Genomic DNA, 17,512 nt, shown 5'->3' with positions numbered 1-17,512 from the left:
GCATTTGCCCAAGGATCTTTAGCCCCCCAAAGCCCCTTGGAAAGCAGTTCCCAAACGCACCCAACATCTGACTGCATGTTTGTTGGTTACGCTAAACATAGTGATGGATATAGATTTCTGTATTAAAAAGTGACGTGCTTAATAATAATACTATAGTTGAGACAAAAGATGCATAATTTTTTAGCATATTTTTCCATTTAGCGTTGATACTATTTCTCCCGCACCTCTTCATAAAAACGTTTTGAAAACTCAAATGATGAATTGAGAAGGAGCAAAAGAATAAGGAAAGAAACTTCTTTTGGGAATGATTTTTATACTTATCTTATTGATAATGATCATTTGACTTATTCTGAAACAATATCTTCTACATAAAGCAATTTTTGGCAAGAAGCTATAAAAATTGAGATTGGTTCTATTTTACAAAATCAAACTTGGAAATTAGTCGATTTACCATCCGGTGCAAAATCGATTGGTTGTAAATGAATTTTTAAAAGAAAATATAATCTTGATGGTTCTATTAATAACTATAAAGCAAGATTAGTTGCAAAGGTTTTAATCAAAAATAAAATGTTGATTATTTTGATACTTTTGCTCTAGTTACAAGAATTTAATCAATTCGTGTTTTAATTGCTTTAACTTCTATTTACAAACTTGTTCTTCACCAAATGGATGTTAAAACAACTTTTTAAAATGGTGATATAGGAAATTTACATGGTGCAACCTGGGGGTTGTATTTTTCCTAGCCAAGAAAGCAAAGTTTGTAAACTCATTAAATCCATATATGGTTTAAAAGCAAGCGCCAAAGCAATGGTATGAGAAATTTGATGATGTTCTAGTTAATAATGGATTTTTTTCTATTGGAGTAGATAAATGTGCATACACAAAAACCGTTGATGGTGAATCTATAATTATTAATTTATATGTTGATGACATGCTTATTTTTGGTACATGTATTAATGTTGTGAATGAAACAAAATGTTTTTTGACTTCTAAATTCGATATGAAGGACATGGGAGAAACTAATATTCTTTTAGGTGTTAGAATCGTAAAAAGTGACGGCTTACTCAAGCGCATTATGTGGAGAGGCTACTTAAAAAATATGATCACTTTAATGTCAAACCTGTGAATACTCCTTATGATTCTAATATCCAATTAGTGAAAAATAAAAGAGATGGTGTAGCTTAGTCTAAGTATACTCAAGTTATTGAGAGTTTGATACATTTGATAAATTATATTCAACCCGATAAACTTATGCTATATGTAAACTGAGCAGATATACACAAAATCCCAATGATGATCATTGGACTGCCTTGAGTAGATTAATAAAATATTTGAGAGGAACCATGAATTATGGTAGTTTATATAGTGGATTTCCCAATGTATTAGAATGATACAGTGATGTTAATTGGATTTCGGATTCAGATGAAATAAAATCCCCTAGTGGATATGTGTTCACCCATGGTGGAGGTGCTGTAACTAGGAAGTCAGCCAAACAAACAATATTTGCTAAGTCCCCCATGGAGTTAGAGTTTGTGACTCTAGAATTGTCTGGCAATGAGGTTGAATGGTTAAGGAACCTCTTAGCGAATATTCCTTTGGGTTGAAACTGACACCTTCTATGTCTATGCATTGTAATTGCCAAACGGCAATAGCCATTGCAAAGAATAAAACTTTCAATGGTAAAAGTAGACACATCTGATTGAGACATGATATAGTAAAACAGCTACTTAAAGATGAAATTATATCCATCGATTTTGTAAAGTTAGAAGTGAATTTGGCTAATCCTTTGACTAAACCTGTGAGAAGAAAATTAATTTATGATATAACGAGGGGAATGTGACTTAAGCCAATTGAGGAAAACAACAGTGATGGTAACCCAACCTATGTGATTAGCAATCCCATGAATCAAGTTCATATGGGTAATAACAAATCACTTGTTGTTCTAGTGATGCACTATTAAAAATTATTGTCCATCCTAAGATAAGAATAGTGCAAAACTACAAGGAAAAAGAGGTTGAGCTAAGCTCTTAATGAAATTCTATAACCATTATTGGTGGTGTATTATGCTGCAGAATCCACCTAATGGAATCACCTATGTAAGTGTGGAGTGGGGCCGCTCCTATGAGAATCTTTGGCGAAAATTTCTAAAGCACTTATGAATAAATCAAGCACGCGCATAGTCTATTAGCGCAAAACCACGTTGAACAGCAAAGTTTGTGAGAATACAATGTGATTGGAGAAAATTATAATTCACAAAAGAAATTTTTGGTTCATAGAAGTTTCAAACTTCACGAATAATTTCGTGAATTAATAGCCTAACAAGCACTAGTTCCGATGCATTAAACTCCAATAACCTAGCATCATTATTAATTTTTTATTTTCAAAATCTTTTGAAATATGTGGGGTTTGTTGGATATTTCAATAATAATTTGAAATATTTACAATAATAATTTCAATAAAAGTTATGATCGCATTGAAGACCGTAATTATTTTTAACGGTCATATAACGGTTTCTTAACGGTCATATAACAGCTTTTCAATTGCTTTGTAACGTTTAATTTAGTTCTCAATTAAATCCTCCATTATTTTACAACGATTCTTTTAACGGCTTTATTTTTTCTGAATATAAAAATAAAATCTCATAAGATAATCTTGATATATACATTGAATGAAAGAGAGAATATCATTTTCTTTAAAAAAAAATCTTTCCTTTCATTTTCCTTACTGGGTTATATACAACGTTGTTTCTGTTCCTTCCAATATTCAATGTGGAATATAGAAGAAAGTCTGTTGTATCTTGAGAGGATAGCCATCAGAAGCCTATCATACCGAGTTTTATATTCCAAATGGTAGAATTATCCTTAAGGACGGTATTTGCACTTACACGTCTTAGATAAATTTATTTATTTTCATTAAATTTTTTTCAACAATTCGATTTGCTTCAAGAGAGAATATAGTTTCGTTTCGTTTTCATGTACAAATAATTTCTGATTTTTTTATCCGATTTCTTGCGTGACCGATTCCCGAAGTGTTGAGCGTTCGTTGAGGCTGATTCTCGGGGATGCGTGGCGCCTTAAAGGCATCTTCAAAACCCATTCAAGCTCGGCCTAGTACGTGCTCCTCATTGGTTCGATGGCCGGTTTTAGCTAGGGTTTTCTGCCCCTATTTCTGCGTTTTTCGTTTGTGCTGCTATGATTCCCGGAATGGCTTCGGCCCAAAATGAGGGGCCAGGGTCTGGTATTCGTAGCCCTCCCCATCCCGATATTGGTCCATCCCCTTCTGGTGGTCCCGTGAACGAGAATATGGGTGTTACCGCCCAGACCCCTCGCTGGTTTGAATGATGCTTCCGGCCGTGCTCGATTTACCCAAGCTCAAGGTGGGCCGAGGGGTAGGAGTAGAGGCAGGTCGGGTTCTAAACGGCCTCAGAGAGCAACCTCGACGAGCTCCAATCTTCGTACTTGGGCGAGTGTGGCGGTGGCTAGGGTGTCAACCAAAGGATACGATTTGGAGTTCTTCCCTCCAACTTATGTTGATAATAAACCGGTTATTGAAATGACCGACGAAGATCTTCAAGCCGCCAATCCTAAACTTCAAGATTGTCTTGTTGGCTACTATATTGGGAGGAGAATTCCCTTCAAAGTTCTATGAAGCTGCTTTCAAGAAAGCTTGGGATGTGAACTTGGTTGAAGTTATGGCCAATGGAAAGGGATTTTTCTTTTTCCACATTCCGGACAATGAGTTTCGGAGGAAGGTATTAGAAGGTGGGCCTTTTACCGTCTCAAAAGTGCCTATCGTTCTTCAACAATGGAGGCCGGCCCTAGAGCTGAGGATGGATGCTCATCTAACCGTTCCTGTGTGGGTAAAGCTTATAAATTTTCCTGCTGCTTTTTTTTCCTCTAAGACAATTAGCAAAGTTGCTAGCGCCGTTGGGAGGCCGCTCTATGTAGACCAAAGAATGGAACAGATGAAAATGTTAGCCTATGCTAGAGTCTGTGTAGAAATCATAGCAAAGCAGCCTTCGTGTGAATCAATTGAGGTGGTTCATCATGGTGAATCATGCGTGGTTGATATAGAATATGAATGGAGACCCACGGCTTGTGCAGGGTGTGGCATTTTTTGCCATAAATGCAATCCAGTTGCTGCTCATTCTATTGAAAAGAATGTTCGACAACCCTTGATCGTCACACCTTCGATCCCTCAAGATGTGTCTTTGGCCCCTGCTCAACCTGCTCTGTCTCCAGGTCATGCAAATCCCCCTCAGCTTGTACAGACTAAAGACAAGACACGAGACAATCCCTTATTTATTAATAGGCCGGATCTTTGGACCGCCCCAGGGAGACCACGGATCGGCACATGATTGCGCACCTCGTTGATGAACATAATGCTCCTCAAGCAAACTCTGCTGTTGCTCGCGAGGTGGCCCTACCTCTTGCCTCGACTCCTTTTGTGACTAATTCATCTTCGGCTGATAAGGGATGGCAACAAGTAAAAGGGAAGAAGAAAAAGCAACTTGCAACTAAAGAGGCGGATTCTTTCGGTTTAGCTCGACCTAGTAAAGGTGGGGAGCAGTTGAAGTTGAAGTTGAAGACTTCGGCACCAATTAAACCACCACTCCTTCCATCTATGCAGATTTCTAAAGGCCTCTTGAGGGCCCCTTCCAAGGTGCATGATGGTCGTGTAAAAATATCACACCCGACTTCCCACTCGGATACTGCTCAGTGCTCCGATGAAATTGGTAGTTCCAGTTTACATGCTACTTTAGACGATGAAGATTTACTTTCCATCAATTCTTCTCCTCGGGCACAGATCTCAAATGTAAGGCCAAAAAGTCTCCGGGGAGCAAGCCGCGCTTCTCCGAAATAGGACCCGCCCCCCGGTGAACACCAACGCGACCTCTATGGTCGTAAGGCCTCTAAGAAGAGGTGATTCTCTCCCTACACTATTGTAAATATGTTTTTTGGGTTTTGGAATGTTAGGGGTCTTCTCGGTCCTATTAGACGAGCTGAGATTAAGAAGCTTGTTTACTCGAACAATTTGTGCTTGATTGGCATTTTTGAGACAAAGGTCCCCAAAACTTTGTTTGACTCCATCTCCTCGACCTTATTAAGAGGATGGAAGTGGACGGCTAATTATGACTACCCTCCGCGAGGTAGAATATGGGTCGGGTGGGACCCCAATGTTGTTGCTTTTGATCCCCTCTCTTCTAATGCGCAAGCTGTTCATGGTTACCTTACGTTCAACATCTCTAGCATGAGTTGCTACATATCGGCAGTCTATGGAGATCATACTTTTGTGCGACGTAGACCCTTATAGGATGATCTTATCCATTACAATGAAGTCTTGCAGACTCGGCTTGGCTTGTGGCCCGGTGATTTCAATGCCATAAGAGACCCCTCGGATAAGGTTGGGGGTTCAAATTCTTGGATTCCTAATTTTGATGAGTTTCGGTTATGCTTAGCTCGGATGATTTGGTGGATCTTCGTTATGTTGGTCTGTTTTACCCGGTTTACATCGTCCAGGTCTTTGCAAGGAAGATGCGAAAGATTGACGGGTTCGATTAACTCTAAATGGAACCAGCGGTTCTCCTTCTCTGAAGCTTCTTTTCTTAACCCGGGGATCTCCAATCACTCTCCTATGATTGTCAGAGTTCTTGATCCGGTGCTAAGAAGAAAGCCTTTTAAATACTTTGACTTTTGGTCAGAGCACCAGGGTTTCTCATCGATTATCAATCATGCTTGGGATAGCCTGGTGTGGGGAGTACCGATGTTTCACCTTGTGTCTAAATTGAAGATTGTAAAAGGTCGCCTCAAGACCCTCAAAAAAGAATCTTTCTCGAACATCTCGGTGAGAACGGTGGAAGCTAGAGAAGCTCTTCGCAGCACTCAAGTTGGTCTTCAAGTTGATCCCGCTAATTCTTCTCTTGCAGACCTTGAGAAATTTCAGCGCCGTGCTTTTGTTGAACTACGTCTCCAAGAAGAATCATTTTACCGTCAAAAGTCTCGGGTGAAATGGCTAAGGGAGGGTGATCGAAACACCAAGTTCTTTCACCACTCTGTGAAGAATAGACAACTCAATAACTACATCCTTTCAGTGAAAGATCCATCTGGCTTCATCATCACAGACCCTTTTCTTGTGCCACAAGTGTTTGTATCCTATTTCTCTGAGCTGCTTTCACCTCATATGGGTCTTTCTAAGCCTTCTCTTCAAGAGTTGAAGACGTTCATCCACCGGCCACTCTCGGATGCGCAATCTTTGCTCTATCGCTTGTCCAGGCATCGATGTCGAGATAAAGGAAACACTCTTCTCTCTTGCAAAGGGTAAAACCCTAGGTCCCGATGGTTTCTCTGTTGAATTTTTCAAAACCAATTGGGAAACAGTTGGGTCGCTCGTCTTAGAAGCAATTAAGGACTTCTTTTCTTCGGGATATCTTCTAAAGGAGGTAAACAACACTATCCTTGCTTTGATTCCCAAAGTTCCGAATGCTTCTGCTGTCACGGATTATAGGCCTATTGCGTGTTGTAACACCATTTATAAGGTTATTACAAAAATCCTTGCCAATCGAGTGGCTGCTGTGTTAAATGATTTGATTAGCTCGTCCCAAAACACGTTTGTTAAAGGTAGAAGAATCAGAGATAACATTCTCCTAGCTCAGGAATTGTTTTCTGGTTTCCACTTAGAGCCATATCTACCGAAATGTGCCGTCAAAGTCAATTTTCAAAAAGCGTACGATACCGTCGATTGGGATTTTTTGGAACTCACGCTTCTGGCTTTTAGGTTTCCTGATTGGATAATTCGCTTGATTATGGTTTGTGTTAGAACGCCTAAATTCTCTGTATCTATTAATGGTGAATTACATGGTTTTTTCTCTGGCGGTTGTGGTCTTCGCCAAGGTGATCCCTTGTCGCCCTATCTATTTACGCTTGTTATGGAGGTGTTCTCAGGGATTTTAAATGTCCGAACTTCGGTGAAGGAGTTTAAATACTTTTGGAGATGCAAGAAAGTGAAGCTCTCTCACCTATTTTTTGTCGATGACGTTTTTCTTTTTTGCCAAGCAGATTGGGTCTCGGCTATTGTGCTTAAGAGAAGTTTAGACATTTTCTCATCTTGGAGTGGGCTGAATCCGAACAAAAACAAGAGCGAAGTGTTTCTCTTGGGCAGTCCCGTTTCTATTAGAGATAATATTCAGCTTGCATTTGGCTTTCAGGAAGGTACACTTCCGGTTCATTACCTGGGGGTTCCTATCATCTCTTCTAGACTCAGGAAAGGTGATTGTATTATGCTGATTGATCGTATCACCGCAAGGATTCAATCTTGGACCCATCGGTTTTTATCCTTTGCAGGAAGGCTTCAACTTATAAGGTTAGTGTTGCATTCTATCCAAGCCTTTTGGGCAAGTGTTTTTTCTCTGCTTGCTTCTGTCATTGATAGGATTGAACAATTGTTAAGACAATTTTTGTGGAAGGGCACCTCACTTGGTCGTGGCGGGGCCAAAGTGTCTTGGGATGATATTTGTCGCCCTAAGGAGGAAGGTGGTTTAGGTATTCGTAAGCTGAAAGATTGCAATACAGCCTCCTTGCTTAAATATATTTGGTTTCTCTTCACCGATAAAGAATCTCTATGGTGTTGTTGGGTTCATTCGTATTTCTTAAAGAAGGACAATTTTTGAAATTCTTCCCAACCCACCGTGTGTTCGTGGACGTGGAAAAAAATACTGCAGATTCGAAGATTTTTTAGGTCATCTTTCTTTTGGCAGATCGGTCATGGTTACTCAGTTTCTCTATGGCACGACCATTGGCTAACTTGTGGACCATTACATTTGTTTGTACCACCAAATCTTATAGAGAGTTTCAACCTTCCAAGCAATGCAGTGGCGGCCGATCTCTTCTCCCCTACAGGTCGATCGCTCAAACTCTTCCTCGCAACGTGGGGCATCCCTATTCCCGATCGCTCCACGACCCATGACCGCTTCACTTGGCGCAATGACCCTTTAGGTTCGTTTTCGGTTTCTTCCACCCGGAATACTATCAGGATTAAAAAGAACGTGTGCCTTGGGCTTCTTTTATTTGGGATAATGCGATTGCCCCTAGGTTTCAATTTAATATGTGACTAATTACTAAAAATCGGTTGCCAACTCAAACCTTACTCCTTTCTCATGGAAGAATCGAGTTTACAGTGTACGCTTTCTGCAGTTCCGTTCCTGATTCCGTTGACCACTTGTTTTTTGAATGTGAGACCTCCACAACTCTTGCATATTTTTGGGCTTCCAGGTGTAATTTTCCTTGGAGGAATAGGACGTGGGTGGATAACTTGTCTTGGGCGTTAAAATTCCTAACTGGAAAGGATTTCTTTCATAGTATTGCACGTTTCTCTTTCGGGGCCATGTGCCACCTTATTTGGAAGAAGAGGAATTCCATCATTTTCAGGGTGATTCCTTGGTGATCCCAACTATGAAAAATCACCTGATCAAGGTTGTGAAGGACAAGGCTCTTATGTTTAAAAATGCTCCGCCTACTCCAAGAAACAAAAGACTCCAGAGAGCTGGGGCTTCGATCACTCCGTGTTTGACTTGGCTACATCTTCCTAACACCCTCTCCGTTCTTCGCTTTTTGATTGAGGGTCGGCGGTTTGGTTTGTGGTAGTTTGTAGTGCCGTGGGTTGTTTAGCTTGTTCTTATTTGCCTTTGTATCTTTTGATTCGGCTCCCTCTCACTCTCCCTGTTTTCCCACAGCTAGAGTGTGAGTTTTTGGCTCCGATTTCTTGTATATTTGTCCAAAGCTTAATATATTCTTACCCTTTACCAAAAAAAAAAAAATTCTGATTTTTTTATTTTATATTTCGGTTCTCTCTCTCCCTGTCGCTCTCGCTCTCATAAAATACCAAATCAAATGCCTTTTCTGTTACATAATAACCTCTCTTTTCTCACCCCTCGGTCATGGAGGATATAAAGACGAGAATGAGATGCGGCTCGCTGCCCACCTCCCAAACGACAATGATTTTCTCAATTTAAGCGATCTAATCACCAGGGAAGTTCAATGGTGTCATCATTTATAAGTAATTTTTTTTTTTTTTTTTGGTAATTTGATAAAGCTGTCAATTGCTTGTTTGGGGAGGGGATTAATAATGAAGGGGAACCATATTCGCCTCAACGAAAAGGATGGATGAGAAACCATATGCCGGACGATTTTTTTAAGGCTAAGGTGGTCCTTTAAAGATAGAGAATAGAATATTGCTTCCAGTTCGATATGCTTCAAGAGAGAATATAGTTTCGTTTCGTTGTCATGTACAAATGACTTCTAATTTATTTATTTTTTATTTTTTTCATTTGCCAATGTTAGATCTATGTAATTTGAAATGCGGCTTTTTGATTGTTTTTTCCCTCTTCATCTCGTTGCCCCACGAGTTTTTTTTTTTTTTTTTTTTATGACGAGAAATCCCACCTCGGATGGATAAATCTGTCATTGACATGCTAGGGATAATCTTAATGCCATGTAATCGCAAAGCCGCTAGAATTCACCAATTTTATTTTTCTTAAAAAATTTAAATTAGGAATATTTTGGTGAATAAAATAGTTATAGCATTTTAGGGAACAGACAGGAAAGCAAGATTGGATGATTTCTATCCAGCGGAATATGCTCGTTAAAGTGTGAGAATTTGTTCATTTGCTGTACCTATGTTTACACACAGGAACACTGTTTTTGAAAAGTTCTATTTCAATGGCTCTGCATATTACTCAAATTTGTTGTAAAAATGCAACAAAAAAATAAAGTGAGAAGATTAATTAGGACATTTTTCTAGTCTTTTCAATGCTATTATAATGTCAGCCAAACAGAATAATAACTATTCCATTACAAATATGAAGTGCTTTCACTGAAATTAATGATGTGATATGTTCTCATCTAGCTTTTTTTTTTTTGGTCAGACACAACTTAGATGTTAGGTCGGATTCAGGCGCGAGTATGAGCCAAGGTAGCCGATCGAAATAGACGAGAGGAATTTCAAAGAAGCGAGAACAGTTAAAGCAGGAAATGCACGTGAATTCCACTCCTCTTGAAGTGTCATGACCTAACGCCCTATGAAAACTGTTACGTTTACGGGTATTGACAACTTTGGGCCGACAACCATCCATTGACTCGGGCTCTCCTAAACCCATACCTCACGTGACATTGGACGTTGAAAATTTTAATCAATTAAGCTTATGCAAATTTTAACAAAAGAGTCGCCACTAGCCCTTTTTTGCTGGGCTACAAACCCACTATGATACAAGAGGATATCTTATTATTAGTGCAACCAGAGATTCAAGACTCGAGGATTTGATAACATTAGTCTTAAGACTAATGCCCTTTTGGTACATAACTTGATTAAAAGTTAACTAATGCTATGGCAGCCTATCTAAAAAATCTAAGGTTCGTTCGAACTATTCTAGAGCAGGAAAGTAACACAAAAAATATCAAAATGCGCAGCCAATTATAATTGCAAAGGAAAGCACAGAAGCATCATAATATCATCTCTAAAAGAGAAAAAGACAATCAAAAGGGAAGCCAATTGTAAAACCCTAAAAAATTTTCCAATTTTAGGATTTGATTTCTAAGGGTTTTCTAAAATTTTTAAATATTTAAAAAAAAATTGATGACTTTTTCGTATTTTTAAATTTTTTAATGATTTTCTAAAATTTCTAATTTTTTATTTATTTTGGAATTTTCTAAAAATTTTTATCATTTCCTAAAACTTTTAAAGCTTTTTATCACTTCCTGAATTTTTAATTTTTAATTTTTTTTAATTTTTTAATTTTTTTAATTTTTAATTTTATATATTTTAATATTAATATAAAAGAAATTCGGACCGGGTCAAGAGGCCCAACCCAATTAAACCGACCCGAACATATTCGGATCGGGTCGGACTAAAATTATTAACCTTAAGAGCCCACTCGGAATTAACTAAGCCCACTTAGGTTCTAGCCCAAGATGACAACCAGCCCGAAACCTCATAAGACTCGGCCCACACTAAGCAAGGCCTAAGCACCCCTTTTTTATTTTTCTATTTTTGGTTTTTCCTTTTTCTCTCTTTTCTTTTATTGTTTTTGGCTTTTTCTGTTTTGTCTTTTTCCTCTTCATCTTCTACCTTTGACCTACTTCTTCGACGGACATGAGGACCAGCAACCTCGTTTTTCCAGAACCAAAGTCCCGATGCCGGCACCATCGCTCCGGTCGTCTCGTTACCGGAATCCACGTCACCGCCTAACCACCTCTCTCTGCTAGTCATCCACTCCGACCAACAACACCCAACTCTGGCCAACAACACCTAACTCCGGCGACCGCTACAACAAAAGGCAATAACCATACCGAAGCTAACATTTTCGATTCGAGATTTCCAGCAAACAAGCAGTCACGAATGCATTAAAATGGGAAGAAATGCTAACTAGAACGGCCTTAAACCGCAGGACTCGCCGGCGAGGGGGAGCATTCTGACGAGGTTTTGCTTTTCCGGCGACCAAGAGACTGATGCATAGCCAAGAAAATCGCAAGGGAACAAAGATAAAAGAATGATATCAGACGTAAATTCACAATGTAAGAACAAACACATTAAATTAGGCTTCTAAAGATCGATCCGACCATTTGGGTTTCGGCACTTCACTTAAGCATTCCATCAAACAGTCGATACGTGATTTAACAAACGTGTTCCAGAGTGAGATTTATAGCCAGAAAGGATGCATAAAAGTCTGGATTAACATTTTTCGTGCAGGATTAGTTTATTTTGATATGATTCACCTAAAGCTTTCACCATAAGATCCCGTATTCTTGAAGATTTTTATGCTTCATTCAGGCATATCATCGAAAATGTAAGGTGTGTTTGTTTCGTGGAATATATTTTATGTGAAAATATTTTCCTCATTTTTTTATATTTGGTTGGCTCAGAAAAATGAGTCAATGAAAAATGTCTTTTAGTTAATAAAAAAAGTTTTTCAATCAAAGCGTAAACTTAGAAAAATGATTTCCCCTTTAAAAGAATTGGAAAACATTTTTGAATTTACCAAACCTAGATTTGGTACTTGGATTACAAACAATTGTTCTTATAAAATTATATTTTAAAAAATTTAAATTTGAATTTGAATTTCTTTTCTTCCTTTTCATTTTCTTCTCCTCCGCCCGTCATCAACCACGGGGATGGCTGACGAGCTCTAGCCTTGCCAAATTGGGCAAGCTTACGGCCTCTAGCAACGAGGCTTGAGCTTGCCTGAGGCCGATGAGCCTTAAGCCTCGCTAGATCGAGCAAGTTCGTGGGCTTTGGCAGCAAGCCTTGAGCCTTGCCAAATCAGGCGAGCTCACAACAAGGCTCAAGCGACGAGCAACAATCTGACGAGCCTCAAGCCTAGCCAGATTGGTGAGCTCGAGGCCTCCAGTGACGGCTTAAGGTCACCCCCTATAAGCTAGCCGGGGACGAACCGCCGAAGGAAGTAGAAGGGATGGCACGAGGAAGCAGAGGAGCAAAGGAGAAGAAGAAGGAAAAGAGAAAAAAATAATAATAATTAAAAAATTCAAAGTTTTTAAAATAAAAATTAAAAAATTCAATTTTTTTTTTTTTTTTTTTGCTGAGATAAATTGCAAAATCATTTTCTAATGGAATTCAAATAGCGGAAAACATTTGCAATTATACATCATTAAATAAAGGAAAACAAACCATATTCATGGAAAACGCTTGAAAAGTTTGTTTTTTTTTTCTTTTTTATCATTGAGTTTTTTGAAAACAAATGCACCTATAACATGTACTATTGATTACGAACTCCAAAAGCAATTTCAGTAGTGTTTGGCTTAAACAAGATGAATCAACGTCCAACTCAACATAACTCACTACAAAACGACCTTAGCTTCGACTAAATTCCTCGGGAATTCATCGCTCAAACCAAAATTTATAGAATGTGGTAAAGGCAAGCGAGAGCTCACTGGGTTCGGGGATGGGTCCTAGTCACCGTGCAGTCCTCGACAGACGACGAACAACTTTCTTTCAAGTCCAGGGATCGGGTCTACGACTTCCACTTAGTCGTGGACAGAGTGATGATCAGCGATTGTGCAAGAGGTTCTCCAATGGCCGAAGCTTCCTCCTCTTGCCGAAGCTCTCCCCGCTCAAAGGAGATGCCACGAGCTTCCAAGAGTCTCCGTTACAAAGCCCTATACGATAGAGCGTGTCTGGTATCCTTTGAGGATGAAGCCAGCGACAGCCATAAATGGTTATGAGCGGATGGCGTTTAGGAGGTGGCTGAATTTCAGAGGAGAGATCGTAGGTGGACGGGCAGAGGGACGATCGGGAGGATTGTGAGGCGAGAAGAGATGAACAGAGAAGGTGAGATTGTGTTTCGACTCCAGAGAGCTTCCTCTCAAGCCAGCCTTCAACCTCTCAAAAACCAATAAGACCTCCTTCGCCAAAACTGGCCATACCTTTTGCCAAAAAGGGCCGAATATTCTGCCTTATCAACTAAAAACAGCCTTCCCCTCTCACCCATTCCTCACCCCTATCCGAATCGAATCATTTTGTCCGCCCACGCCTCCACTTCGACGGAGATAGATGACAGCTGGATTCTTCCTTTGGTGGCGTCGCTCCTGCTGGGCCCGCTCGCGTTTGTGCAGAGGAGAGGAAATGGGTGATGAGCTGGGCCTTCTTTTGTGTGGTTTTAACATGGGCTCAAATCGTAGGCTTAAAGGAAAAAGGAAAGATGGGCCACAAGAGACAAAGGAAGATGGGTTGAAAATAGATGGGCAAAAAAAAAAAAAAAAAGAAACACAGAAATGGGCCAAGGAAAGTGAGTTAGACGTATGGGCCGAAAGATAAAATTAATGGGCTGGCCACGTGGGCTTAACAGGTCGGAAACTTACTAAATAGAACGTGCTCTGAATTATATTTCCATTTTTCTCTATTATATATATATATATATATATATATATATATATATATATATCTTTTATATCTTTTTATACATATTTTTTTATGCTTTTTTATCTTTTATCCCCCTTTTTCTTATACATATTTTTGTAAAATGCATGAATACTTAAAACGCCAACAAAATTCGGGTGTCAACATGGAGAAAGATCGCACTACTCAAATCATGCTGAAACCATACCAAATTTTCCCATCAGAGCAATGTTTTCCGATCCAGTTTTAGTCCTATAGTCAAGCTTGTAATTAGGAAGGTGCGTGACTGACCAAAAAAAAAAATTAGGAATGTGCGTTGCACACACCAGTGTAGTGTTCGTTTCAATTTTGAGCATCAGGTGTTTCAACTTTCCTTTCAATCTCCCAACGACACATATGTTCCAGTAATCTCAATTCCAGTGTTTATGCATTGATTTCCTTTTCAATTACGTGATCCTAAAGTTAATTTCATTTACTTCTTGAACTGTTCCTTAAATTTCCTTTAGTCTGCGGTCCTTGCACTTTACTTTTCAAGGAATTTGTCTTTCTTGTCATTTAGATCAGAAAAGCAAAATCCATTTCACCCTTTGCTCTTTGGGCTAGCACGCGTTACACACATGCGCACCGGCGGATCCATCTTTGAAAAACTTAATATGGGGATAGTTTGATCACTTTGTGATGGGAAAATTACTAAAAAAATTCTAAACATATTGTATTTGTACCAATTCAGTATTAAACCTTTTAACATTCTGTTAATGTAGTCCTTCCGATCAATTTTAATTGGGAAATACTGACGTGATGGTCCAATTAATGCCAATCACTCGATATAGATGTTAGCACTCATGTGGATAATTTTTAATTTTTTTTTTAAAAATATTTTCAGTTTTTCTTTCCTTTTGCGGTTGGTTGATCTCGGCGATGGCCGAAGAGGGCTGGGCAAGGGCCACCATTGCCGGCCATAGGCAAGGGAGGTGGCCCTTACCCAGATTTGGCGTGGGTTGTGGCCCTCGCTCACGGCCTACTGTTCTTGGGCAAGGGCCATAACCCTTGCTAGTGACCGACAATTGGTGGCCGACAGGGGTCACCCAAAATATAGGAAAAATATATAAATAATTCAAAATTTAAAAAATTAAAAAATAAATAATTGTAAAATTGTCAATATCAACGTCGGTGATGCCACATATAATAGCTAACATTTACATCAATGATTGGACTATATTGATAAATTATCAAAAGACTTGAGACTAAATTGATAAAATTATAATACTATGACTGAATTGACACAATTGTAATACATTTAGAACTTTTTGATAATTTTCCCAACTGAACGAACTAGATAACAAACTCGTGTGTTTGTTTTTCCAATTGCTTGGTGACAAATTTGCCTAGGTCGATTCAGCATAGACAATATGCAATTGATTTTGTTATTATGTATAACTTTATTAATAATAAAACTTAATGTCAATTAACAATGTAATTTCATCATTACATATGAAATTGCAAACTTCATATAATTATAACTAATAGCAGTTTAGGTAGTTGATAATTATGTTGGTTAATGTTGGTTAATATATTGTGAAAGAAATATATTTTCATATGGAATTGGAGGCAATCCATATGTTAATAATCATTTAAGTCACTAAAAGAATTATAGCAAATGTATTACGAAAATAATGATAATTAGCATTAAACAAAAGCATATTTTAGTAGATATTAAACGTTATCTTATTGTTATACGTATTATTAACAATTATTCGATATGCTATCAGTATAAAACTTACCACAATTGTATATCGCGGAATGTTATCGAGCTAATTATTCTACTATTACGACATTAATACTATTTTAGTAAATAAAATGAATATTATCTAAAGTCAGTAGAGTATAGAGTGAGAGAGAGAAAAAGAAACGGTATTTGGGAATAATAATAAAAAGTTTTGCTTGTGCAGCTGTTCCACAAGGGATCATTTAATAATTATTACAGCTGATTTTCTAGATGTTTTTATCATTTATTTATGTTCAATTGAATCATACCTTCGTCAATTGGCTTAAACTTTTACATGTGGTAGATTTAATTAGTGTAACATATACCTTTTCTTTTGATTCCTATGTAAATGGGATAAATGCATTAAAAGTCTCAACACTTGTCATAAAATTGTAATTATGTCCTAAAACTTACAAAATATGCAATCAAGTCCTAAAAGTTATTATATTTGTGCAATTAGATCATTTCATTAATTCCATCCAATTTGACTAATGAAAAATGTTGACGTGTTTTTTCAATATTTTCTTTTTCCTATGCGGCAATGAGGTGCCTAAAACATGAAACATGAGACTAAAACAGCATCGTTTTGGTCTAAATCTAAATCAAATTTTTAATTCAAATTTTATTCAAATTAAAAATAAGTTAAATTTAGGTAAAAGAAAAAAATGATTTGTGCAAGAAACTTGTGGCCCTTCCCGCCTCAATAGAAGGGACAACCCTTGTTGACCACAGGTGAGGCCTTACAAGCTCTCACCTAGATCTAGGCAACTCTCCTCCAAGGCAAGGATCACTGGCCACTAGCCAGGGCCTAACGACCCCTGGTGGCCATCTCCCACCCTTACCCGACTTCTCACATGGCTCTTTTTTTTTTTTCGAGGATAAATGTACAAGAAATCCTAAACATATTAGAAAGTACAACTGAGTCCTAAAAATTTCACAAAGTACAATAAAATCTTAAAATTTGTGAAATGAGTGTAATCAAGTTATTCCATTAACACCATCAATTTGGCTAACAAGAAATGATGGTGTTGCATTTTATTTTCTCTCTCATAGGTGGCATTATTTAATTATTTTTCTTTAAATTTTATTTAAAAAAAAAACTGGATGGAGAGAGAGAGAGAGAGAGAGAGAGAGAGAGAGAGAGAGAGAATGGTAGGGGTTGGTGGGGTACTACCACTGCCCACTATTGCAGGGGGTGACGAGAGGGTGCTCGGCTTGTCAACCCTAGGTGAGGGCCGATGAGGCTTAGGCGAGAGTCGCCCAAGTGATGGCTAGCAAGGCTTGCCTAGATATGGGTTGTGGGTGCCCAAATTTGGGCGAGCCTCGCTGGCCATACCTAGGGCCAACAAGGCCTCGCCCTAGCCTTATCAGGGTCACTGCCCTGATGTCGCCTAGGTCTAGGTTAGGGGCGAAGCAAACTTGGGTGAGCCTCATCAACTCTTGCCTAGGGCTAACAAGCTGGTCACCCTTGCCTAAGGCCGGTGGAGTTGCTGGCCCCTCCGGCGAGGGATTCTAGTGCATTTATCTTTTTCTTTTTTAATTTAACTTAAATAAAATTCTAATCGAAAATTAGATTTAAATCAAAGCGGTATCACTTTAGCTACACTATCACCGTGTAGTATATATAATAAAAAAAAATAATCATATCAGCATCTTTCATCAGCCAAGTTTTATGAAGTTAACGGAAAGATTTGATTGTATTAATTTAATAAATTATACGACTCGTTGCATCTTTTATAAGTTTTAAGGTTTAATTGTACGGAAAAAGTTTTAAACTTTTTCCTGCGACTATCTTTAAATATCAATAACAAAATGGGCATTTAGGGGATGGGTACAACCAATAAT

The 17,512-nt window shown here is 38.4% G+C and overlaps 1 protein-coding gene and 1 long non-coding RNA gene across 2 annotated transcripts in view; both read right to left on the bottom strand.

Moving 5' to 3' along the window:
- Window positions 1-17,512, bottom strand: part of LOC104452202 (amino acid permease 3) — an 80,002-nt gene that overhangs the window by 45,109 nt on the left and 17,381 nt on the right. The window lies entirely within an intron of this gene.
- LOC120294237 lies at window positions 11,337-13,459 on the bottom strand. The gene is made up of 2 exons (XR_005551734.1): window positions 12,939-13,459; window positions 11,337-11,495 (listed from the first exon to the last, which is right to left on the bottom strand). It is a non-coding gene; the product is annotated as an uncharacterized LOC120294237 (long non-coding RNA).

The sequence above is a fragment of the Eucalyptus grandis genome, chromosome 6 (genome assembly GCF_016545825.1).
Source record: "Eucalyptus grandis isolate ANBG69807.140 chromosome 6, ASM1654582v1, whole genome shotgun sequence".
Lineage (NCBI taxonomy): Eukaryota > Viridiplantae > Streptophyta > Magnoliopsida > Myrtales > Myrtaceae > Eucalyptus > Eucalyptus grandis.
This window is presented reverse-complemented; position numbering and strand designations above follow the sequence as displayed.